Genomic DNA, 22,078 nt, shown 5'->3' on the forward strand with positions numbered 1-22,078 from the left:
TGTTTTCCATGTCAACTCCCAATAACCTTCAATTCCTCGATCTTTCAAATATTTGTCCATCTCCACCTTTATCTACATTTACGACCGTCAGAGAAGAAATTTTTGTACTGCATTTTTAAATGGAGCCATTAAATGTGTAGGCATGTGCCCTTTTCAGGACTACACCACAAATGGAGAAGATCCTGTAATTCCCCCTTCGCTTCCTTTATGTTTTACTAAGGCCATCCTTCATTCTTCTAAATTCCAAAAGAAACAACTCAAACCATCTAGTCTCTTTACAGAAATATAGCTTGTAATGAGGTGGTCAGAATTCAACGAAACTGCGTTATAAATGAAGTGATGTCTTATCCTACGGTAGAAAGAGGTGTGAAGCACAATTTTACGATTGTCATATTAAAAGTGTGATCAACCCATTGAATGGTGAGGATGCAGGATTCTGCTTCTCTAACAAGAGCCTACGCAAGTCAGGGTGTATGAGTCAATTAACTATTTAACTTTGTTTTGTTATAATCTGGATTTAAGACTCTGAAGACAAGTAACTGCAGATAATTTTTTATCAAAAGAGACTCAAAATGCTGGAGTCAGGTCAGGCTGCATCTCTGGGGAAGATGGATAGGCGACGTTTCGGGTCAGCACTGTTCTTCAGACTGATTATGGTAGGGCCAAGCTTTGGCCTGCCACACCTCTCTTCCCGCTTTCTCAACCCTTCTACAATCAGTCTGAAGAAAAGTCCCGACCAAAAGTGTCACCTATCCATGCTCTCCAGAGATGCTGCCTGACCCACTGAGATACTCCAGCACGTTGTGTCTTTTTTAAGACTCTGGTTTTGTTTGTCCCGTTGGCCTATTTGTGCTCTATGATCATCTTGGATATCTGTGCTCCTCCTGCTTTGGTCATTTGACCATCCCTGAATTTTATAAGTATAGAGTATCATTACCTGACAAGGTGCTCTTTGCTGCTAAGCTGCTCCTCCTCTCTACCTTCCTTTTCTTTATTTTTTTTAAACCCTGAAATTCTATTTATTTGACCAAGTTTCAACCATTTCAAATGGTCCTGTGAAGTGCATTTGTAATGTTTAGCTCCAAAAAGATTTTGCTTTACCCACATAGTAAAGAGGTCACAGAGAATTTGAAAATTCTTTACGTAAATATGGCCCATTTACGTTGTGAGCCATTGATTGAATTAGAGTTAATTTTTACATGGGCCATAGTGCCAGGTATTAGGTTATCAGAGAGCGTGGATAGGTTGGCATGATGATTAATAGATGGCAGTTTAAGTATTGGTTAAACTGCCATAGACTATCACAAGATGGATGTTTGTGTTGTACTTCATAGCTATTCGATCATGAGTCCAGGGAAATTTCACGAGGAGCAAAGAATGACAATTCACAATTCATTTGACTGAATTCGATGTAGTGCAGAGTGTGATATATCCAGATTAACTAATGATACATAACTAGGAGGAAAATAAGTTGAGGGACTGCTGTGAAGTCTGGAAAGAGATATGGATATGCTAATTTATGAGGAGAAAGGGGGAGGTGGAGAATTATGTGGGAAGATGTGACGTCATGCACTTTGGTATGACATGAACATGTAGGTCTTCCAAGCAATTAGGAAGGCAAATTAGCCTCCATTGTAAAACAGGTGGATTACAAAATTAGTCTTGCTGACATTGTACTAAAGGTTTGATGAGACCTCATTTAGTTTACTAAATACAGTGTTTAATTTCTTAATTATGAAAGGATTTTCTTGTCATAGTCAATGCATTGCTAACGCATTAGATTGATGCAAGAGATTAGGGTATTGTCCTATGCAGATTATAGGAGCTTGTTCTATATTCTCTCGGGTTTAGAGGAATGCAAGATAATTAATTGAGAACTACAAGTGTATGAGAGGTTAACAGGAAGATACTAAGAAGTTGTTTCCTCAGTAGATCAGGAACAAAGTAGTTATCTACTGTACATGTGCAAGGAATTAGCCAGTTAGAATTAAAATTAAACTTTTCTTTATATTGACATTGTGAATACTTGGAATTTTGTAGCTCATAATATCGTGGATACCCAATCTTTGAGTGCATTTCAGACTGAGTTCATTAGATTTTGGGGAACCAAGGGAGTAAATTAATATAGAGACAGAACAGGAAAATGGAATTCAGACAAAGGATTAGACATGATCTTACTGAATGGTGAAACAGATACCAGAAGGCTACTCCTACTTGAATTTCTCATGCTTTAATTTCATACAATTTATCGTAAAAACAACAGCAATGTAAAAGAGTAGTGCCATTAACTATTAACCACTTTCCCTGATACAAGTTGCAGAACCACAACAATGCATCTATATTAAACCCCTAGCCTCAGTCAGTCACACTATATATACAGCAATAAAATTGAATATTACAGGCAGATTTCAACAATACAGCATATTTAGTGCTGTCAACTAGGGGATGAAATTTCCAGAGAGTAACCTCACCACATAACCTCACTACCTTCAGACCTGGAGACCGAGTGTGGCAAAAACCACTACAATGGCCTTTCACCTGAACTGTAAGAAAGCTCAACGCCAGCTAACTCTCAACCTCAATGGGTCACCACCAACCCTAGAACCCATTTCCTACATACCTCAGGGTTAAACTAGATCGGCAGCTGACCTACAAGCAACACCTTGAAGCTCTCCGTGCTAAAGTCTTGGCGCGGAACAACCTCCTGCGTTGCTTGGTTGGGTCATCATGGGGCGCCAGGATATCTACTCTCCGAATCAGTGCTCTTGCGCTCGGGTACAGCGCCGCTAAGTACGCCAGCATGGTGCCGTAGCGCTTGTACTAGCAAGCTATACGCCATCCTCAACGACACCATGCGGATCATCACCGGCTGCCTACGCCCTACTCCGACGGATCTTCGGCCGGTGCCCGCAGCTATCGCATCCGCCAGGTTTGCAGAGAGTACTTCACTCATACGCTGGTGTGCAAGGCCCCATCGGATGCCAAACATCCTTTGCACCACCTCGCCCAGGACTCACAGCAACTGGGACCTCAACGCCTGTCATCTCGTCGCCCCTTTTCCCGTCACGCAGCGACCGTCTGTTGCTCCGGTTTCAACACACTAGGAGCATGGAGAACCAGATGGGAACAGATGTCATGACCTCTGCAATTCACTGTTGCACTGAACACCACAGCCCCACCCGGCTCGGACCCCGCAAAGAGTGGGTCGCCCTGAACCGGCTCCGTACAGGGGTCAACCGGTTCAACGCCAACATGCATCGCTGGAGGCTGCGTTCATCAGCAGCCTGCATGTGTGGAGCAGACCAGTAGACAGCGCAGCATGTCATTTTCGACTGCGCTGTCCTCCGCCCTCCCTGGTGGAGGGGAAGACCTCACGGCCCTCGACAACAGCACATTGAACTGGCTACAGCGCCTGGAGGGCATTACATAACTCCTGCTGCCTCAAACGCAAGAAGAAGAAGACCACATAATAGATAGCAGGAAAAACAAAAGTAATACTGAAAAGATATGGAGGCTTTGGAGTGGATGCAGAGGACCAAAATGTTTACCAAAATGTTGCTTGGATTAGAAGGTTTCAGCTCCAGGCAGAGGTCGGATAGACTTGGATTGTTTTCTCTGTAACGTCGGTTAAGGGGAGACTTGGTAGAAATATATAAAACGATGAGAGGCAGAGATAGGTTAGACCAAAGATTGCTCTAGAATCTTTGGGTTAGACAGACTGAACCTTTTTCCCAGGGTGGAATTGTCCAACACTAGAGGGCATAGCTACAAGATGAGAGGGAGACTATTTAATGGAGATGCGTAGGGAAATTTTTTACACAGAGTGGTGTGGAACACATTGTTGGAGGTGGTGGTGAAGGCCGATATGATAGTGGTGTTTAAGGGCCTTTTAGATAGGCAAATAGAAGTGCAGGGAATAGAGGGATATGGATCGTACAGACAAATTAGATCAGTTTAACTTGGCATCATGTTCGGCACAAACATTATGGACCGAAGAGCGAATTCCTGTGCTGTAGTGATCAATGTAATACTGCATTAAATTAGCCTTAATGTTTATCCTTCCTGTAGAAAACCACCTACAGTTAATTACAACTTTGAAAGAAAGATAAGTTATCACATCAATTTTGCTACCTTTTTGCTATTGCCAGAGATAGAATAGATATGTAAGTCACAAAGCTGAACACTGCTAACAAAGTGATTAGAAAGGATACAAAGTGCTAGAGTAAACTCAGCGTCTCTGATAGCAACTCTGGAGAACATGGGTAGACGACGTTTTGGGTTGGGACCTTTGCTGAAGAAGAGATCTGAACCTGACCCGCTGAGTAACTCCAATGCTTTGTGTCTTGGACCTGCATCTGCAGTTTCTTGTTTCTAACTGAGTTAATTCTAAGGCACGTGGACAAACGCATAGCAATTCCTGGAGAAACTCAGCGGGTGCAGCAGCATCTATGGAGCGAAGGAAATAGGCAACGTTTCGGGCCGAAACCCTTCGTTGCCTATTTCCTTCGCTCCATAGATGCTGCTGCACCCGCTGAGTTTTTCCAGCATTTTTGTGTACCTTCGATTTTCCAGCATCTGCAGTTCCTTCTTAAACACATAGCAATTCCTTCCTGATTTGTTATGGGGGGAGTTTTTTGAATACCATTGCAAATGTTTCCTGGATCAATTTTACAGTATACAAAAAAAAGAGGCAAAAATATTGATAGTGAGTGGTAATTTGATGCCATTAAAACTCGCCTGAAAAGCTGAGATTTGGTAATGTGTGTAATATACACTTTCCCTGGTGCCAGTTACTGCGAGATTTCTGTTCAAAATGATTTCTGTAATGCAACACCAGAAAAGGTGTCAAGCTGGCTGAGCAATGATTCGATATTTTTTTGAAATATTTATGAGGGAAGTACAGCCCTCATCCATAAAATTCATTTTTCCGTCTTATAAAATCACACGGCAGAGAAACAAGTTCCTCAACCCAACCCATCCATGCCATCCAAGATGCCCATCTAAGCCAGCCCTGTTTGCCCACATTTTGACCATATCCCTCATTACCTTTCGTATCCATGCATCTTCCAAATAGTCATAGAGTGGTACAGCGTGGAAACAGGCCCTTCGACCCAACTTGCCCGCACCAGCCAATATGTCCCAACTAGTCTGAAGCAGGGTCTCGATCCGAAACATCACCCATGCCTTCTATCTAGAGATGCTGCCTGTCCCGCTGAGTTACTCCAGCATTTTGTGTCTATCCTCGGTGTAAACCAGCATGTGCAGTTCCATCCTACAGATTTTGTCATGTCCCATCTACACTAGTCCCACCTGCCCGCATTTGGCCCATGTCCTATCCATGTACCTGCTTAACTGATTTTTAAATGTTGCTCGTGTACCAGCGGCAACCTCAATCTGGCAGCTCGTTCCATATATGTACAACCTTCTTTGCGTAAAAGTTGCCCCTCTGGTTTCTATTAAATATTTTCCCATTCAGTTTTAACCTCCACCCTCAAGTTTTTCATTCCTCAACTCTGGGGGAAAACAAACTGTGTGCATTCACATGCTCCCCATGTTTTTATGTCACGCCCCAGTTTCCTACACCAAGGAATAAAGTCCTAACCTGTCTGACCTGTCTGACCTCTCCCTCTAACTTCGTCCCTTGAGTCCTGGCAACATCTTAGTAATTTATTTACTGCACCTTTTCCAGCTTAATGATGTCTATCCTACAGCAGGACGAGTAAAACTGAACATAGTACTCCAGGTACAGCCTCACCAATGTCTTGTACAAGTGTAACATAATGTCCCAAATTATATATTCAATGCTCTTTTGGCATGCTGGCTTACAATTCAGTGTAGGCCAGCATGCCAAAAGCCTTCTTCACAATCTTGTTCATTTGAGATGCCACTGTCAGGGGATTATATACTTGTACTCCTAGGTCCCTCTGCCTACCTATTTTAACATCACCTGTAAATTTACTAACCATGTCTTGTATATTCACATTCAAATTATTGATGTAGATTACAAACAACAATGGGCCCAGTACCAATCCCTTAGGCAAACCACTAGTCACAGGTTTCCAGTCCGAATAACAATCTTCCACTATCAGCCTCTGCTTTCTGCCATGAAGCCAATAATGTATCCAATTAGCTAACTCTCCTTCAATCCGATGCAATCTATCATTCCAGAGCAACCTACAATGAGGGGCCTTACCAAAAGGTTTTGAAGTACATCTAGATTATGTCTTCCACCCTACCCTCATTGTCCTTTTAGTTGCTTCTTTTAAAAAACTAAATCAAGTTCATGATATATGATGTGTCATGCACTAAGCCAAGCTCATTATCCCTAATCAATCCCTTTCTTACTAAATACATGCACATCTTATACCTCCTGTAACATCTATCACAGATGTTAGGCTTGTAGTTCCCATTTTTTCTTTGCAATCCTTCTAACATTGTGGCGCAACATTAGCCACCCTCCAGTCATCCCTCACCTCATCCGTGTCCACCAGTGACTCTTATATCTCAGCCAGAACTCCAGCAATTTCTTCTCTAGCTTCCCACAGTGTTCTACGATGTACCTGATCAGGCCTCAGAGATATATCTACCCTCAGAATATTTACCTTCAGAATATAAATCTATAAATCTACCTTCAGAATATAAAATATAGAATATATCTACTTTCAGAATATAAAATAAAGGATGTAATGCTCAGGCCACAATTGGAATATTGTAAGCATATCTGGGAAAGGATGCGTTGGTGTTGGAGAGGGTCCATAGGTGGTTTACGAGAATGATCCCGGGATTGATTAGGTTAACGCATGAGAAACATTTGAAGGCTCTGAGCCTGGACATGCAGAGGACACAGCCTCAGAAAAGAACATACCTTTACAGTGGAGATGAGGAGGCATTTCTTTAGCTGGAGGATGGTGGCGCCATTTAGCGTGGCAGCCTCACATGCAGCTGTTCGTCCTTTCATCCTTTTTTTAATTTTTAGTCTGTCAAAAGTTTTGTTTTGGACGTCTTTTAGACTTTTTTATGTGGGGGGAGGGGGAAATTGTTTTTCACAATCGCTACCTGGTTGAGGATGCGTCTTTCCCCTGAGCCGCATCTTCGCCCACTCCTTGCAGCCTACCATCTGGATTGGCACGGCCTTTCCTGCCGGAGACCGGACAGAGCTTCAGCTTCAGCAGCGGCGCAGCACTGAAGTACCATCGCGGAGCGGGCAATGACTTACTGAAGTCACCGTGTTGGAAGCTCCGGAGTGCTGGGACTGCCGGCTTCAACACCGTGGAGCTGTGGTCTGCGGTGCTTCCAGCCGCGGGCAGAGCTGACTTTAACATCGCGGAGCCCTGGGATCTTTCGCCGAGGTCGCCAGTGTTGGAGCTCCGCCTGTGGACTACGGAAGCCGCGGCCTCTGGTAGGAAGCGTCCGATTTTGAACTCCAAGCCGCTGAGAGTGTTCTTCCGACGCCGGAGTTCCGTCATCCGGCGAGATGGCCTGAAACATTGGGCCGCCCACCATTGCGGCGACTGCGGAGGCCTCAATAGGCCCTGACCATGGGTGAACAAGAGGAAGAGGACTGAACTTTGTTGCCTTCCCTCACAGTGGGGAACGCTGATTCCGCTGTGGGGGGATGTTTTTATGATTAATGTTAAATTCTATAATGTTGTGTTTATCTTATTTGTGTGCTGCATGGTAACTCAAATTTTACTGCACCAATTGGTGTATGTGATAATAAATGTCCTTTGTCCTTTGTCCTTTGAATCTGTGGAATTCATTGGCACAGACCGTTGTGGAGGCCATTGGTTATTTTTAAAGCAGAGATTGATAGGTTTTTGATCAGTGTTAAATGTTATGGGGAGAAGGCAGGTGAATGAGTTTGAGAGAGAAAAACAGATCACCTATGATCGAAAGGTAGAGCGGACTCAATGAACCAATTGGCGTAATTCTGCTCCTGCGTCATATGGTCTTCGTAGGTCTTATGTTGTCCAGCACCCCCTCTACTGTAATATAGTTATCACCAAGACATCCCCATTAGTTTTCCCGAGTTCCCTAGTGTTCATGTTTTTTTTCCACCGTAAGAACAGAGGAGAAATATTAATTGAGTACCTCGGCAATCTCCTGCAGCTCCAAACAAAGATCTCCACTTTGTCTCTGAGGGGCTCTATTCTCTCTCTCTAGTTACCCTTTTTCCCATAATATGCTTATAAAATCACTGGATTTTCCTTGATCTTCTCTGTCAAAGCTATCTCATTAACCCTTTTTTCCCTCTTGATTTCTTCCTTTAAGTATACTCTTACATCCTCTGTATGCCTCCAGGGTCAGGGAACTTGATTCCTCTTTTTTTGTTGCAACAAAAGTCTCTAAATCTCTTTTTATCCACAGTTCCTTTCTCCTGCCTGCTTTGCCCTTCACTCTAACAGGAACATGAATAGCTTGATCTCTCAGGAACATGAAAACCTTGAGGACATTTAAGAGCCTCCCACTTGTCCGTCGTCTTTTTGCCTGCAAATAACTTATTCCAATCAACTTTTGCAAACTTCTGCCTAATAACATCAACATTTGCCTTACCTCAATTTACAACTTGAACTTGTGGACTAGTTCTGTCCTTGTCCATAACTATTAACAAACTAATGGGTCGCTGGTCCCAAAGCACTCACCCACTGACACCTCAGAACTGCCCTGCCCTGTTTCTTAGAGAAGGTCAAGCTTTGCCCTCTTATAGTGTCTTCCATACACTGCCTGAGGAAACTTTCCTGAATGCACTAACAAATTCTACCCCATCTAATCCGTACTGTCCCTGTCTACAATAGGAAGGTTAAAACTGCCTACTTTGACCGTCCTGTTATTTATGCAACTCTCCACAATTTCCCTGCACATTTGTTTCTCAAATTCCCATTGACCGATTTGACTGTAGTACAATCCCATCGAGATGCTCTTTCGCTTTCCCTTCCTATTTTTCCCATCTACCCATAGAGCCTCACTAGAAGAACCATCCCTCAGTAATTTAATTTCAGAAAGCTGTCATGAGATTCACTAGCCATAATGTGAACTCAGTATGCTATTAAAAACTCATATTCAATGTAAAAGAAAGGTATTATCATACCCAAGGTATTTCTCAACAGAAAACTTGGAGTTTACATTAATGTTTAAGAAGGAACTGCAGATGCTGGAAAATCAAAGGTAGACAAAAGTGCTGGAGAAATTCAGCGGGTGCGGCAGCATCTATGGAGCGAAGGAAATAGGCAACGTTTCGGGCCGAAACCCTTCTTCAGACTGCTGCACATTAATGTACTCATGTCTGGAGAAGATGTGTAAAACAGCACACCCTGTGGAGAGGCAGGGAATTGCGGGCACATCTTGTGCATTTCTGCATCTAATTCCACATATGGCTGCCCCAGATGTTGCTGTCAGTGTCAAGTGTAATGATGCCAAACACTAACAGTTTTGCTGTCATTACATCTGCAAAATTCAGGCTTTGCAAGAATTAGTTTTGGGAAACGAGGTGGGTCAAATAAAAATTGTGAGAAAATTTAACAGGGTCATAATTGCGTCCAATGTGAAAATAGCTAAAAACAATAAGTAACCGAGAAAGGGCAGCAGGATCAGAATAAGGTAAAATTCAGTAAGGGGAAGATGGAAAGGGTAATGAACAAAATTAATAATATTACGTGGGGGGTGTAGAAGATAAATATATTCCGTTAATAAAAATAAATTTCACAAAGGGATTCACCAGTGGTTAAAAGAAGAGGTGTTACATCCTAATTGAAAATAAATGCAGATTTAATAATAAAATTGGAACTAACAATGCAAATAAAAATCGATAAACATTATAATCCCTGCGGGGAATTGAAATTGGGAAGCTCAGAAGTGAATAAGCAAAAAATGAAGGCTTAAAACCAATTGTAAATACGGTTAATATGGTTTTTTAAATCTGTCGGTGTTGTTTTATAATGCTTGTGGATGTTTTGGGAGCAAGGGGTAAAACTGGTCTTCAACAATAGATCAAAATGGATGATGATGAATCTCAGCTTTGAAAGATGCATTTGGCTCTGAGAGGCTGAGGAGATGGACATATGCCCTCGGGTGTTTCTAGCCCTTTACTATTATTGGCTTCCTTTGGTGAGGTACGTTGAAGGATAAAGGAGCCCCAAATCTAGTTCTGGCTTCTTTAGCGCTAACCATCATGATTCCACCAGTTAGGACGGCAGATGGAAGGTTTAAGGTTTTTTTTTCTTGCTGATTGCTAATTACATCTGGAAGTGCTCCAAGTAAATACTTTCCATTGTATTTGGTTTTAACCTGGCAATGAACACATTTCGACCAAATGGCTTAAATACTGCACTAAATTAAGGCAACATTTTACAAAAATCTGTAACCCTGCAACAATAAAACAGATGTGTATTCTTTCTCTGAAGCCCAGCTGCAATTTTGCTATGTTTGGTGACTAAGTAACTGCACGTTATCATAGATTAGACCAAGGTCCCTTGACCTTTAATGTTTGATTTCAACTGCAGCCTAAATTGCTTGGATGTACAGTAGTTTACTCTTTGATGGCTGGAAGGGGTTCTTGGGCAATATATTTCAGATCAATTATTGTTTAAAGTCACAAGTTTGAATCAATTTATTTAGAACACATCAATGCATGCTAGAGGGAAGAATTGAAAAATACCAACCTTTATATAAATAAACTATATTCCGGTATCAGTATAATGATATCACCATCCAGCCGATTATATACAACCAAAATAATATCTGATTGGTACTTTTGGAAAGGCGATGGTTTTTGATGTATTGCTTTTCCTTAGAACATGAAGATATTCTTCATAATATCTGTAATACAGCATATAATTGACAACTCACTATGGTATACGTGTACTGTAACTGGCTCGTCTTGCCTCTTCTCTGTCATTTCCACTCTTGTGCTAGGAAAATGAATGTGATGGCATCCTAGGAAGCAGGCAGCCCCATCTGGGCCTAGTAGGGCTGAACCCTTCCTACATAATCATGACTACTATCTCTTGAGGATTAAATCTGATGAAGAAAGCCTTTGCATATTGGATTTGAGCCCATAATGACAACAACGAGCCCATAATGACAGCAACTCATAAGAGATGTTCTAAACTGCCTCTGGACTTGTGGCATGGATGAGTTCAGTGCTGATACTTTTGAAGTTGCCACATATAGTCATATTCATACGGCAGGAAAACAGGCCCTTCAGCCCAACTTGCCCACCCCGACCAACATGTCCTATCTACAATAGTCCCACCTGCACGCGTTTGGACCATGCCCTTCGAAACCTATCCTATCCATGTACCTGTCTAAATATTTCTTAAACGTTGATATAGTATCTGTCTCAACAACCTCCCCCAGCAGCTTGTTCCATATACCCACTACACTGGTGTTAAAAGGTTACTCATCAGGTTCCTATTAAATTGCCCTCCCCCCCCACCTACCTTAAAACTATGTTTTCTGGTTCTCAATTCCCCTACTCTGGGAAAGCGACTCTATGTGTTTACCAAATCTATTCCACTAGTGATTTTGTACACTTCCTCTCATGTGCCAGGCAAGCTGTTGTTCAGTTATGCACTGACACACTCCTTGAATGATGCTTTTGGATGCTCAAGTATCTAGTTGTCTCTTAAAAAGAGCAATCTTGTGAGTTGCCCCTGCAAGGTCAATGCTCCTTGTCCCTGAGCAAAAGAAGGAGCAGAGGCATTCTCCAACAGCTTGTGTCTGATTCATTTCTTGATTAATTGATTGAAAGATGCAGCATGAAAAAAGGCCCTTCGGCCCACTGTTTCCATGCCAGCCATCGATTACCTGTTCACACTGGTTCTATGTTATCCCACTATCTCATCCACTCCCTACACACAAGGAACTATTTAGAGGCCAATTAACATACAAGCCTATGCGTTTTGGGGATGGTGAAGGAATCTGGAGTTTCCGGAAAGAAAACACACGAGGTCACAGGCTCCTTGCAAACTCCAAGGTCAGGATCGAACCTGGGTCTCGTGTTATGAGGTAGCAGCTCCACCAGCTGTGCCACTGTGTTATCCTACCACCGCCACTTGTTCCTCTTCACCTGTGCTCCATGATATACCGAGTAATGCCACTTCCTGAAGCACATTAATTGCATCTTCCTGAACATTTCTGGCTAACCATGTCCAGCAAGTCCATTGTCATTATTGCATGCAAAGTGCGTGAATGGGTGTTTGGAGAGCACAGATTTGTGCTGAAAATACATTTTTTTATTTTGAATGTGTGGGGTAATTAAAAAAAAAAATCTTATTGTACTACCAAACCAGCAAGAATGCAGTGGAGAGGAGATTCTACTTTTGACCCAAGAGCTGGTATATTTATCTTCTACACCCCCCTCCCCCCCCCCCCCACATAATATTAATAATTTTGAACAATACAGAGTATTTAGCGCATAATAACAAGATGAGAAAACCTCCCATGCAGTGCACCATGACCCACTGGTGAGAAGCACAAACTCCATAATTCCATTATCAAACAAAAGACACATCTTTCTGGAGCAACTCAGCAGATCAGGCAACATCTCTGCAGAATGTGAATGTGACATTTTGTGTCTGGATCCTTCTTCAGACTCTGTTATTTTGACACAATCAAGTTGCTCTGTGTCATTTTTGTCAGGTAGGGAAAGTTGATAACAAAATTACAGTGAGCAACTTAAGCAAACATTTATGTTGATGAAGCCCCCATTGTGTCTAGTATTGTGCCAAAACATGTCTCTTGCAGATGCATTGACTCATTTCTGATTTTATCCACACAGATTATAAACTCTATTCTCGAAACATTGATGTCTTTGCAGACCATCCAAACAAAATACATGTATGCAGTGTATTCAGCCCTGAACTGAACTACTTACTACCAAAACTACCATGCTTGTCTGCCTAGGAAATGTTCTTTCTTATTTTCAAATTGCCTCCATGGTTTTGCCACCTCCCTTTCTCTGTAATCCCTTCCCAGTCTCCAATCTTCCACGGTCCCTGCAATCCTTTGAATCTAACATCTTATCATTAGCATTAATGGACGTAACAGTGGTTTCCATGCATTTAACTGCCCTGATCAAAACTTCGTAATTTCCTTCCTAAATCTCTGCCTTTCTCCTTGTCTTTTCTCCTTTGAGAAACATCTTTATATCAGTTTATGTGACTCAGTGTCACATTTTTTTAATACTGTCTCTTGAGCAGGGCTTTGGAATGTTTTACTACCTTAAGGGTGCTACATTAGTGCATGTGTATCATCCACAGTGTATAAGCTTGAATTTATCCAAGGCATAGTTATCACACCATCTCAGTCAATAAAATATGCAATACAAATTTCATTTTATGTTTATGAAAAATGTGCTTCTTCATTGTTGCAAATGATTGAGTAAATTCTTCTTGCGTATGGCGTGCACAGCCTAAAGTTGTAGGATAACTTGTTCTATTTGATCTTATTTGATTTTGCACGCCGGCTTGATTGCATTCGTCGAAACAGGGCGGACCACGTGAAGGTTGCAATCTTCCACCCCATTGAGTAAATGATTTGCACTATGAGTAGGCTGTTAGAACAAACTGCATTAACTTAGTAAAGATGTTTGCAAATCCCCCCAAAAGCTGCAGTAATGTACTATTGATTCTGGTGTACCAGTTCTTGGGTCAGAAGATATGCATCTGGATTGCTATTGGGTCAGTGTATTTAAACAAAACAAGCAACTTTCAATGACTGCCTGGAATTCCCACTTTTTGGATGCATTAACACACTGAAGTTTCGAACATGATAACTTTTTCCTGGTGGTAAACATGTCTGGCATTGTCTTGTTATCCCACAACTTTTAACACGTTAAATTGAAAAACAACACCTGATATTCCTCCTGGGTATTCCACAACCCAATAACATGAACATTGAATATTCCAATTTCAGATCATTTCAGAAGTTCCCATTTCACCCCCCCCCCCCCTTTCCTTCCCATCCTCTGACTGTTGGGAAGCCCTCTCACTGTTGTTCCCTTTCCCACACACTCCCTGCAGCCCCCACCCCACATTATCCCTTTCCATCCAACTCCTGTTTCCACCCACCCACTCATTTCACCCTCAAACTTTCCATCCCACCTGGTTCAGGTTCCATCTACCTTCACCTCTCCCCTATTTGCCGCCATTGTCACCTTCCATACTTATCAACCTTGTAGCTAAACTCCAAGCTAAACTGAAACTGAACTGAACAGATTTCACTTTCCTCTCCCATCACCTGGCTGCATTGGCCTTGTTTTTTATTTTGTGTACCTCTATCTATCGTCTACCTGCCTCAGTTCCCCAATGCCATCACTCCCTTTTCCTACCTAGCTCCATCGGCCCATCATTCCCCACCCTCCTTTGTCCACCACTGGCCCCTGTCTCACCATTTCCACTCTCCTCTATATTATGGCCATCTTCAATGTAAATCCTGATGCAGGGTTTCCACCCAAAGTGTCAACTATTCCTTTCCCCTCACAGATGCTGCTTCAGGGGGGAAAGATTTCATTGGAACCCAAGGGGCAACTTTTTTACACAAAGGGTGATAGATAAATGACGCCTGCTTTCAGAAGAAGTAGTTAAGGCAGGTGTTAGCATAATGTTTAAAAAACATTTTGAGGGGAAAGGCGGGCAGGTGAGTAGTGTAGATGGACATGTTGGTCAGCATGGGCAAGTTGGGCTTAAGGGCCCGCTTCCAAGCTGTATGACACTATGACTCTGTCACCTACTGAGTGCCTCCAGAAAAGGGTGGTGGGTGTATGGAACAATCTGTCAGAGGAGGTAGTTGAGGCAGGTAATATAACGTTTAAAAGATATTTGGACAGGTACATGGATAAATAAATGTTTGGAGGCTATGGGCCAGATGCAGGCAGGTGGGACCAGTGTAGATCAAGCATTTTGGTCAGCATGGGCAAGTTGGCCAGTTTCCGTGCTGTATGACCCTATGACTCCAGCAGATGGTTTGCTGCTTCAGATTCCAGCGTCTTCACACTCCTGTGCCTCCAAGTTCAAAACATGTTGTAAAATCCTCAAAGTTAGGAGTGCTCAGACATGGGGAGAAAAAAATTGAATTGTGTAAAAAAATGAGCAAAATGATTGAAGAAAATATTTGAAACTGCTGCATTTTGCAATGTTTCAAGGATTTTTTCTAAAATATTTGGCTCTGATGTTCTGTTGTACTTTGTAGAACATGATATTAGATTAAATATTCATCTGATATGGGACATTGATATGTGTTACAAGAATCTGCCATAGTAAATAATAAATTGTAGCTGCGTTTCCAATTAAATCTGATGCTGGGCGGACCATTATATTCCAGTGCAGATGTTGCAGTAACATTGATGTAATAAATGACTTTGCGATGTTGCTGGCATGTTTGTTTGCTTTGGAGGGAAGTGATATTGTTTCCTATTGTGTGTAGTTTATGGGCAATGCACAGCTGAAACAATGCTCAATTAAACCAGCAGGGAAACTGTAAATGAACTGCTGCTCTACAGCTGGCCTATCAAAATGTTAATGACCCAGAACTAATGAAAGCTGCAGGCAAGAGTAAATCCGAAAGGTCTCTGCACATGTCAGAGAAAATAACCAACAGACCAGTCATGTTGCACTTCCCGCATCGATGCAATGCAGCTTTGATTTTAGAATGATGCAGATTGAAGCGTGGTCAAGTCAAACCATGGCTGAAGGTTTCAGGTCCACCTGGAGAAACTATTCCATACAAAAAAAACAAAGTGCTGACTCAGTCAGCTTCTGTGGAGGGATTGGACAGGCGACATTTCAAGTTGGGATCCTTCTTCAGAATATATTCCTACCACTTGGGGCAGCACAATGGAACAGTTGGTAGAGCTGCTGCCTCACAGCCCTAGAGATCGAGCTTCGATCCTGAACTCGAGTGCTGTCTGTGCGGAGTTTACACGTTTCCCTGTGACTGCTCCGTTTTCCTCCCTGGTGCCAAAGCCCTGCAGGTTAACTGGTCTATGTAACATTGCTCCTCGTGTGTAGGGGGTGGATGAGAAAGTGGGGTAACATAAAACTAATGTAAATGGTTTGCTGGTCGGCAAGGACTTGGTGGACCGGGGCCTATTTCCATGCTGTGTCTCTAAACTAATCTTCAGCTTGCACTTGGTGGAAAAAAGGCACCAGATGCAAATCAAACATTTCTAACTTAAAAACACGAAATATTATTAATTGTCATCAACATTATAACTATTTATGGAGCCTGAAGGAAAGTAATTACACATTTTGAAGCAAACTGTGCACCAATTTCTAAGCAGGTTTTGTATGAGTTTATGATCATATTATGCACCTGTTTACAACAACACTGTCAGTTTGCAATTGTTTGTGTGTGAGTTTACAGGGAGCGTGTCAAAATTTAAGTTAAGAGATGAAAAATCTGCCTTCATAAAAGACACACAGTCATACACACTCAATATTCTGATATGCACTGCTGGTAATTTGACGGCTTGCGATGTGAATGCAAAAGTAGAAAATGATACCAGTAACATTTTTAACATTAAGTTCTACAAGCATGGATTTTTTTAAATCTGGGTAAAATAGGAAAATATGAAACGTGCTCATGAAATAAATGGTTAAAAATTTCAAATAGTGTGTGGCATTGTGAGAAAACAGGAATAATGATGATACAATAATGTAAGATGTGTCTCATAAAGGTCATACTCACACTGAGACACAAGGAATTTTGTTTATTAACAAAATCCAATGTGCTGGGGGAACTCAGCAAATCAGGCAACATCTGTGGGGGGAAATGAACGGATGGCATTTTGGGTCAGGGGGCCTTCTTCAGACTGATGGAGTAGGGAGGAGAAAGCTGGAAAAGAGAGCTGGGATTGGAGCAAAACCTGGCAAGTGGTAGCTGTGATAGCTGGATACAGGTGAGGAGTGTTTTGAGTGGCAGATGGGTGGAGTAAATGAAAAGGAGTTAGAAAAGGAAAGAAGAGGTAAAATGTAAAGCTGGAGGGAAGGTTATCGGTGGAAGGGGACACGGAGGAGAGGAGAGATGAGGGATAAAAGGGAAAAGGAGTGTTCAACGTGGTTAGCTGTATTAAATGATTCCTCCATACAGATGTGTCTGCTTAAAGTGTGTAAGAAGGAACGGCAGATGTTGGTTTAAATTGCGGAAACATAGGACGGAAAGGTTGTGTAGAAATGGGAAGGAGAATTAAAGTGTCCAGCAACTGGGAGTTCCCCCCTAGTCGCAATAGCGACAGACTACCCCTAGTACTTACCTTCCACCCCATCAGCTGTCACATACAACACATAATCCTCCGAAATTTCCACTATCTCCAGCGGGATTACACCACTAGCCACATTTTGCCATCACCACCACTTTCTGCCTTCCGCAGAGACCGTTCCCTCCGCAACTCCCTAGTTAACTCATCCCTTTCCACCCAAACCACCTCCTCCCCAGGTACCTCCCCTGCAATCGCAGGAGATGCAACACCTATCCCTTTACCTCCTCCCTCGACTCTGTCCATTCCTTTCAGGTTAGGCAGTGGTTCACATGCTCCTCCTCCAACCTCATCTACTGTATCCGTTGTTCAAGATGTGGATTATACATCGGCGAGACCAAACGCAGACTGGGCGATCGTTTCGCGGAACACCTTCGCTCAGCCCGCCTTAGCCTACCTGACCTCCCGATTGCTGGACACTTTAATTCTCCTTCCCATTCCTACACAGACCTTCTACAAAGCTGAGGCCACACGTTCTTCTATGGGAACGAGTCCTCGCCCCCCATTGATGACCCCTTTTCCCATCTCCAACGCACCCCCTCCTCGTGGAACCCCCCTCATGGCCCTCTGGCTTTAGAACTCTTTATCCAAAACTGCCGTCGGGACATCAACCGCCTCAACTTCTCCACTCTCCTGTCTCACTCCAATCTCTCCCCCCCTGAACGTACTGCCATCGGCTCACTCCGCAACAACCCAGATTGGTTTATCAAACCAGCCGACAAGGGAGGTGCCGTGGTAGTCTGGCGCGTCGATCTCGACAAAGCTGAGGCCACGCGCCAACTCTCGGACACCTCCTCCTACTTACCCCTGGACTATGACCCCACTGACGAGCACCAGGCCACCATCTCTAGCACCATCACCGACTTCATCAACTCCCACGCCCTGCCCGACCGAGCCTCCAACCTCATCGTTCCCCAGCCCCGCACGGCCCGATTTTACCTTCTCCCCAAAATCCACAAACCTGACTGTCCCGGTAGACCCATTGTCTCTGCCTGTTCGTGCCCCACCGAACTCATTTCCACATACCTTGACTCCATCCTATCCCCCTTGGTTAAATCCCTCCCCACCTATGTTCTAGACACCTCAGACGTCGTCTCCGCACATTCCATTCTCTAGGCCCTCACCCCCTCATCTTCACCATGGATGTCCGGTCACTCTACACCTCCATCCCCCACCAGGATGGCCTCAAAGCCCTCCGGTTCTCCCTCGACCAGAGAAGCAACCTATACCCGGCCACTGACACTCTCCTCCGCCTAGCAGAGCTGGTTCTTACCCCCAATAACTTCTCGTTTGACTCTTCCCATTTCCTCCAAACACAAGGCATAGCTATGGGCACATGCATGGGCCCCAGCTACGCCTGCCTTTTTGTCAGGTACGTGGAACAATCCTTGTTCAATACGTACCAGGGCCCCATCCCCAATCTACCTCTGTTACATGCTTTGGTGCAACCTCCTGCATCCACACACAACTGACTGACTTCATCCACTTCACCACTAACTTCCATCCGGCACTCAAATACACCCGGACCATTTATAATGTCTTTGTATTCACAGTTTTAAGAATACGTTGCCCAAATTTATGAGCATGTGAATAGGGAACTCACCTCTGTCTATGTGCCAATACAACATTATATTCTATACTGCATTAATTCAAGAGTGTTTTTTTACAGCTCATTATATCCTTAACATAATTTCACCCCATAGTATTTTAATATAATGTAATGTTTTGCATGGGTTATGCACTTCTTTAGCATGGAATTGGGATAATTAGTTGCAATCTGAATTGCTGAGAACACATTTAATGCAGCAGGCAAGATTACATTTGCTTGCTCAGGGAGCGTGTCAAAATTTAAGTTAAGAGATGAAAAATCTGCCTTCATAAAAGACACACAGTCATACACACTCAATATTCTGATATGCACTGCTGGTAATTTGACGGCTTGCGATGTGAATGCAAAAGTAGAAAATTATACCAGTAACATTTTTAACATTAAGTTCTACAAGCATGTATTTTTTTAAATCTGGGTAAAATAGGAAAATATGAAACGTGCTCATGAAATAAATGAAGTTAAAAATTTCAAATAGTGTATGGCATTGTGAGAAAACAGGAATAATGATGATACAATAATGTAAGATGTGTCTCATAAAGGTCATACTCACACTGAGACACAAGGAATTTTGTTTATTAACAAAATCCAATGTGCTGGGGGAACTCAGCAAATCAGGCAACATCTGTGGGGGGAAATGAACGGATGGCATTTTGGATCAGGGGGCCTTCTTCAGACTGATGGAGTAGGGAGGAGAAAGCTGGAAAAGAGAGCTGGGATTGGAGCAAAACCTGGCAAGTGATAGCTGGATCCAGGTGAGGGGTGTTTTGAGTGGCAGATGGGTGGGGTAAGTGACTGCGGTGAAAAGGAGACAAAGGTGTTAAAAAGGAAAGCAGAGGTGAAATGTAAAGCTGGAGGGAAGGTTATCGGTGGAAGGGGACACGGAGGAGAGGAGAGGAGAGGTGAGGGATAAAAGGGATAAGGAGTGTTCAACGTGGTTAGCTGTACCTCTACCTCTGTTACATCGACGACTGCTTTGGTACCACCTCCTGCATCCACACACAACTGACTGACTTCATCCGCTTCACCACTAACTTCCATCCGGCACTCAAATACACCTGGACCATTTCCGACACTTCCCTACCATTCCTTGACCTCACTATCTCCATTGCAGGTGATAGACTTCTGACCAACATCCACTATAAACCTACTGACTCCCATGGCTATCTGGACTACACTTCTTCCCACCCTGCTTCCTGCAAGGACTCCATCCCCTACTCCCAATTCCTCCGTCTACGCCGCATCTGCTCCCAGGATGAAGCGTTCCACACCAGGGCATCTGAAATGTCCTCATTCTTCAGGGAACGGGGGTTCCCCTCCTCCACCATAGATGAGGCTCGCACCAGGGTCTCTTCCATACCCCGCAACACTGCTCTCTCTCCCCATCCCCGCACTCGCAACAAGGGCAGAGTCCCCCTAGTCCTCACCTTTCACCCCGCCAGCCGTCACATACAACAAGTAATCCTCCGTCAGTTTCGCCACCTCCAACGTGACCCCACCACTCGCCACATCTTCCCATCTCCCCCCATGTCTGCCTTCCGCAAAGACCGCTCCCTCCGTAACTCCCTTGTCAATTCTTCCCTTCCCTCCCGTACCACCCCCTCCCCGGGCACTTCCCATTGCAACCGCAAGAGATGCTACACTTGTCCCTTTACCTCCCCCCTCGACTCCATTCAAGGACCCAAGCAGTCGTTCCAGGTGCGACAGAGGTTCACCTGCATCTCCTCCAACCACATCTACTGCACCCGCTGCTCTAGATGTCAGCTGATCTACATCGGTGAGACCAAGCAGAGGCTTGGCGATCGTTTCGCCGAACACCTCTGCTCGGTCCGCAATAACCAACCTGACCTCCCGGTGGCTCAGCACTTCAACTCCCCCTCCCATTCCCCATGCGACCTCTCTGTCCCGGGTCTCCTCCAAGGCCGGAGCGAGCAACACCGGAAATTGGAGGAACAGCACCTCATATTCCGCATGGGGATTCTGCATCCTGCGGGCATAAACATTGAATTCTCCCAATTTTGTTAGCCCTTGCTGTCTCCTCCCCTTCCTCAGCCCTCGGGCTCTCTCCTCCCATTCCTCCTCCTCCTTTTTCCTTTCTTCTCCCCGCCCCCCCCCCCCACCCCCAATCATTCTGAAGAAGGGTTTTGGCCCGAAACGTTGCCTATTTCCTTCGCTCCATAGATGCTGCTGCACCCGCTGAGTTTCCCCAGCATTTTTGTGTACCTACACAGACCTTTCTGTCCTAGGTCTTCTCCATTGTCAGAGTCAAAGATCTTATAGCAGAGCCTATAGGATCTTTGGTCAGTGAGGCTAAATGCAAATTGGAGGAACAGCTCATATTTCGCTTGGGCAGCCTGCAGCCCAGTGGTATGAATATTGATTTATCTCCCCGGCATTCCCTCTGTCTCTCTCCCTCCCCCACCCAAGTCGCACTAGCTTCTCATTTTCACCCTACAAACAGCTACTCCAGCTTTTTGTCTGCTTCAAGCAGTAGGTTTGATAAATAGCATACTCTACGAGATGGGAGGAGAAAGACATTTCGCAGACACCTTTCTTCAAGACACTGGGTTAATGATATAATTATAGAAAATGCTGGAAATACTCAGAGGATCAGGCAGCTTATGTGGAAAGAGAATCAGAGTTAATGTTTCAAGTCATACAGCATGGAAACAGATCCTGTCAGTCCAACGTGTCCAAAGATGCCCCATCTAAACTAGTCCCATTTGGCCACGTTTGGCCCATAACTCTTTAAACCTTTCCTATCCATAATCCATCTGAGACCTTTTGACAGAACTGTGAAAAAGCAAAACCTGGTGGGTAGACTTTGGGTACAGATGGGTAGACTTTGGGGAATATCTCTGAAAGGGCGAAACCAAGTGAATCCATGTGCCAATTGGAAACACAGTATGTTGTTTGTACGAGTTACGTTTACTCGTAGCAGTGCTGCCAGACTTGCCCAGTAGACACACCTGTAATAAATGGAGTGAGAATTGTTGATATTCACTGCAAGCACACTCTGTGCCAATCATTTAGTGTACTAGCATTCAAAATAAATTGGAGTTTTTCTGTGCCTGCACTGCTTCATGCTGGATTGTCGGGCAATTGATGCAGAAGCAAGCAGACTGCATGCTGACTGACAAGAATCACATAGCTGTAAAGAAGTCCTTCTAATTTTCAATCCCGTTTATTTGCATTTGCAGCTTATCTTGACTATCTAT

At 43.7% G+C, this 22,078-nt stretch overlaps 1 protein-coding gene across 4 annotated transcripts in view; it reads left to right on the forward strand.

The window, feature by feature from the left end:
* Positions 1-22,078, forward strand: part of ndst3 (N-deacetylase and N-sulfotransferase 3) — an 873,812-nt gene that overhangs the window by 775,230 nt on the left and 76,504 nt on the right. The window lies entirely within an intron of this gene.

Source organism: Amblyraja radiata, chromosome 1 (genome assembly GCF_010909765.2).
Source record: "Amblyraja radiata isolate CabotCenter1 chromosome 1, sAmbRad1.1.pri, whole genome shotgun sequence".
NCBI classification, from domain to species: Eukaryota; Metazoa; Chordata; class Chondrichthyes; order Rajiformes; family Rajidae; genus Amblyraja; species Amblyraja radiata.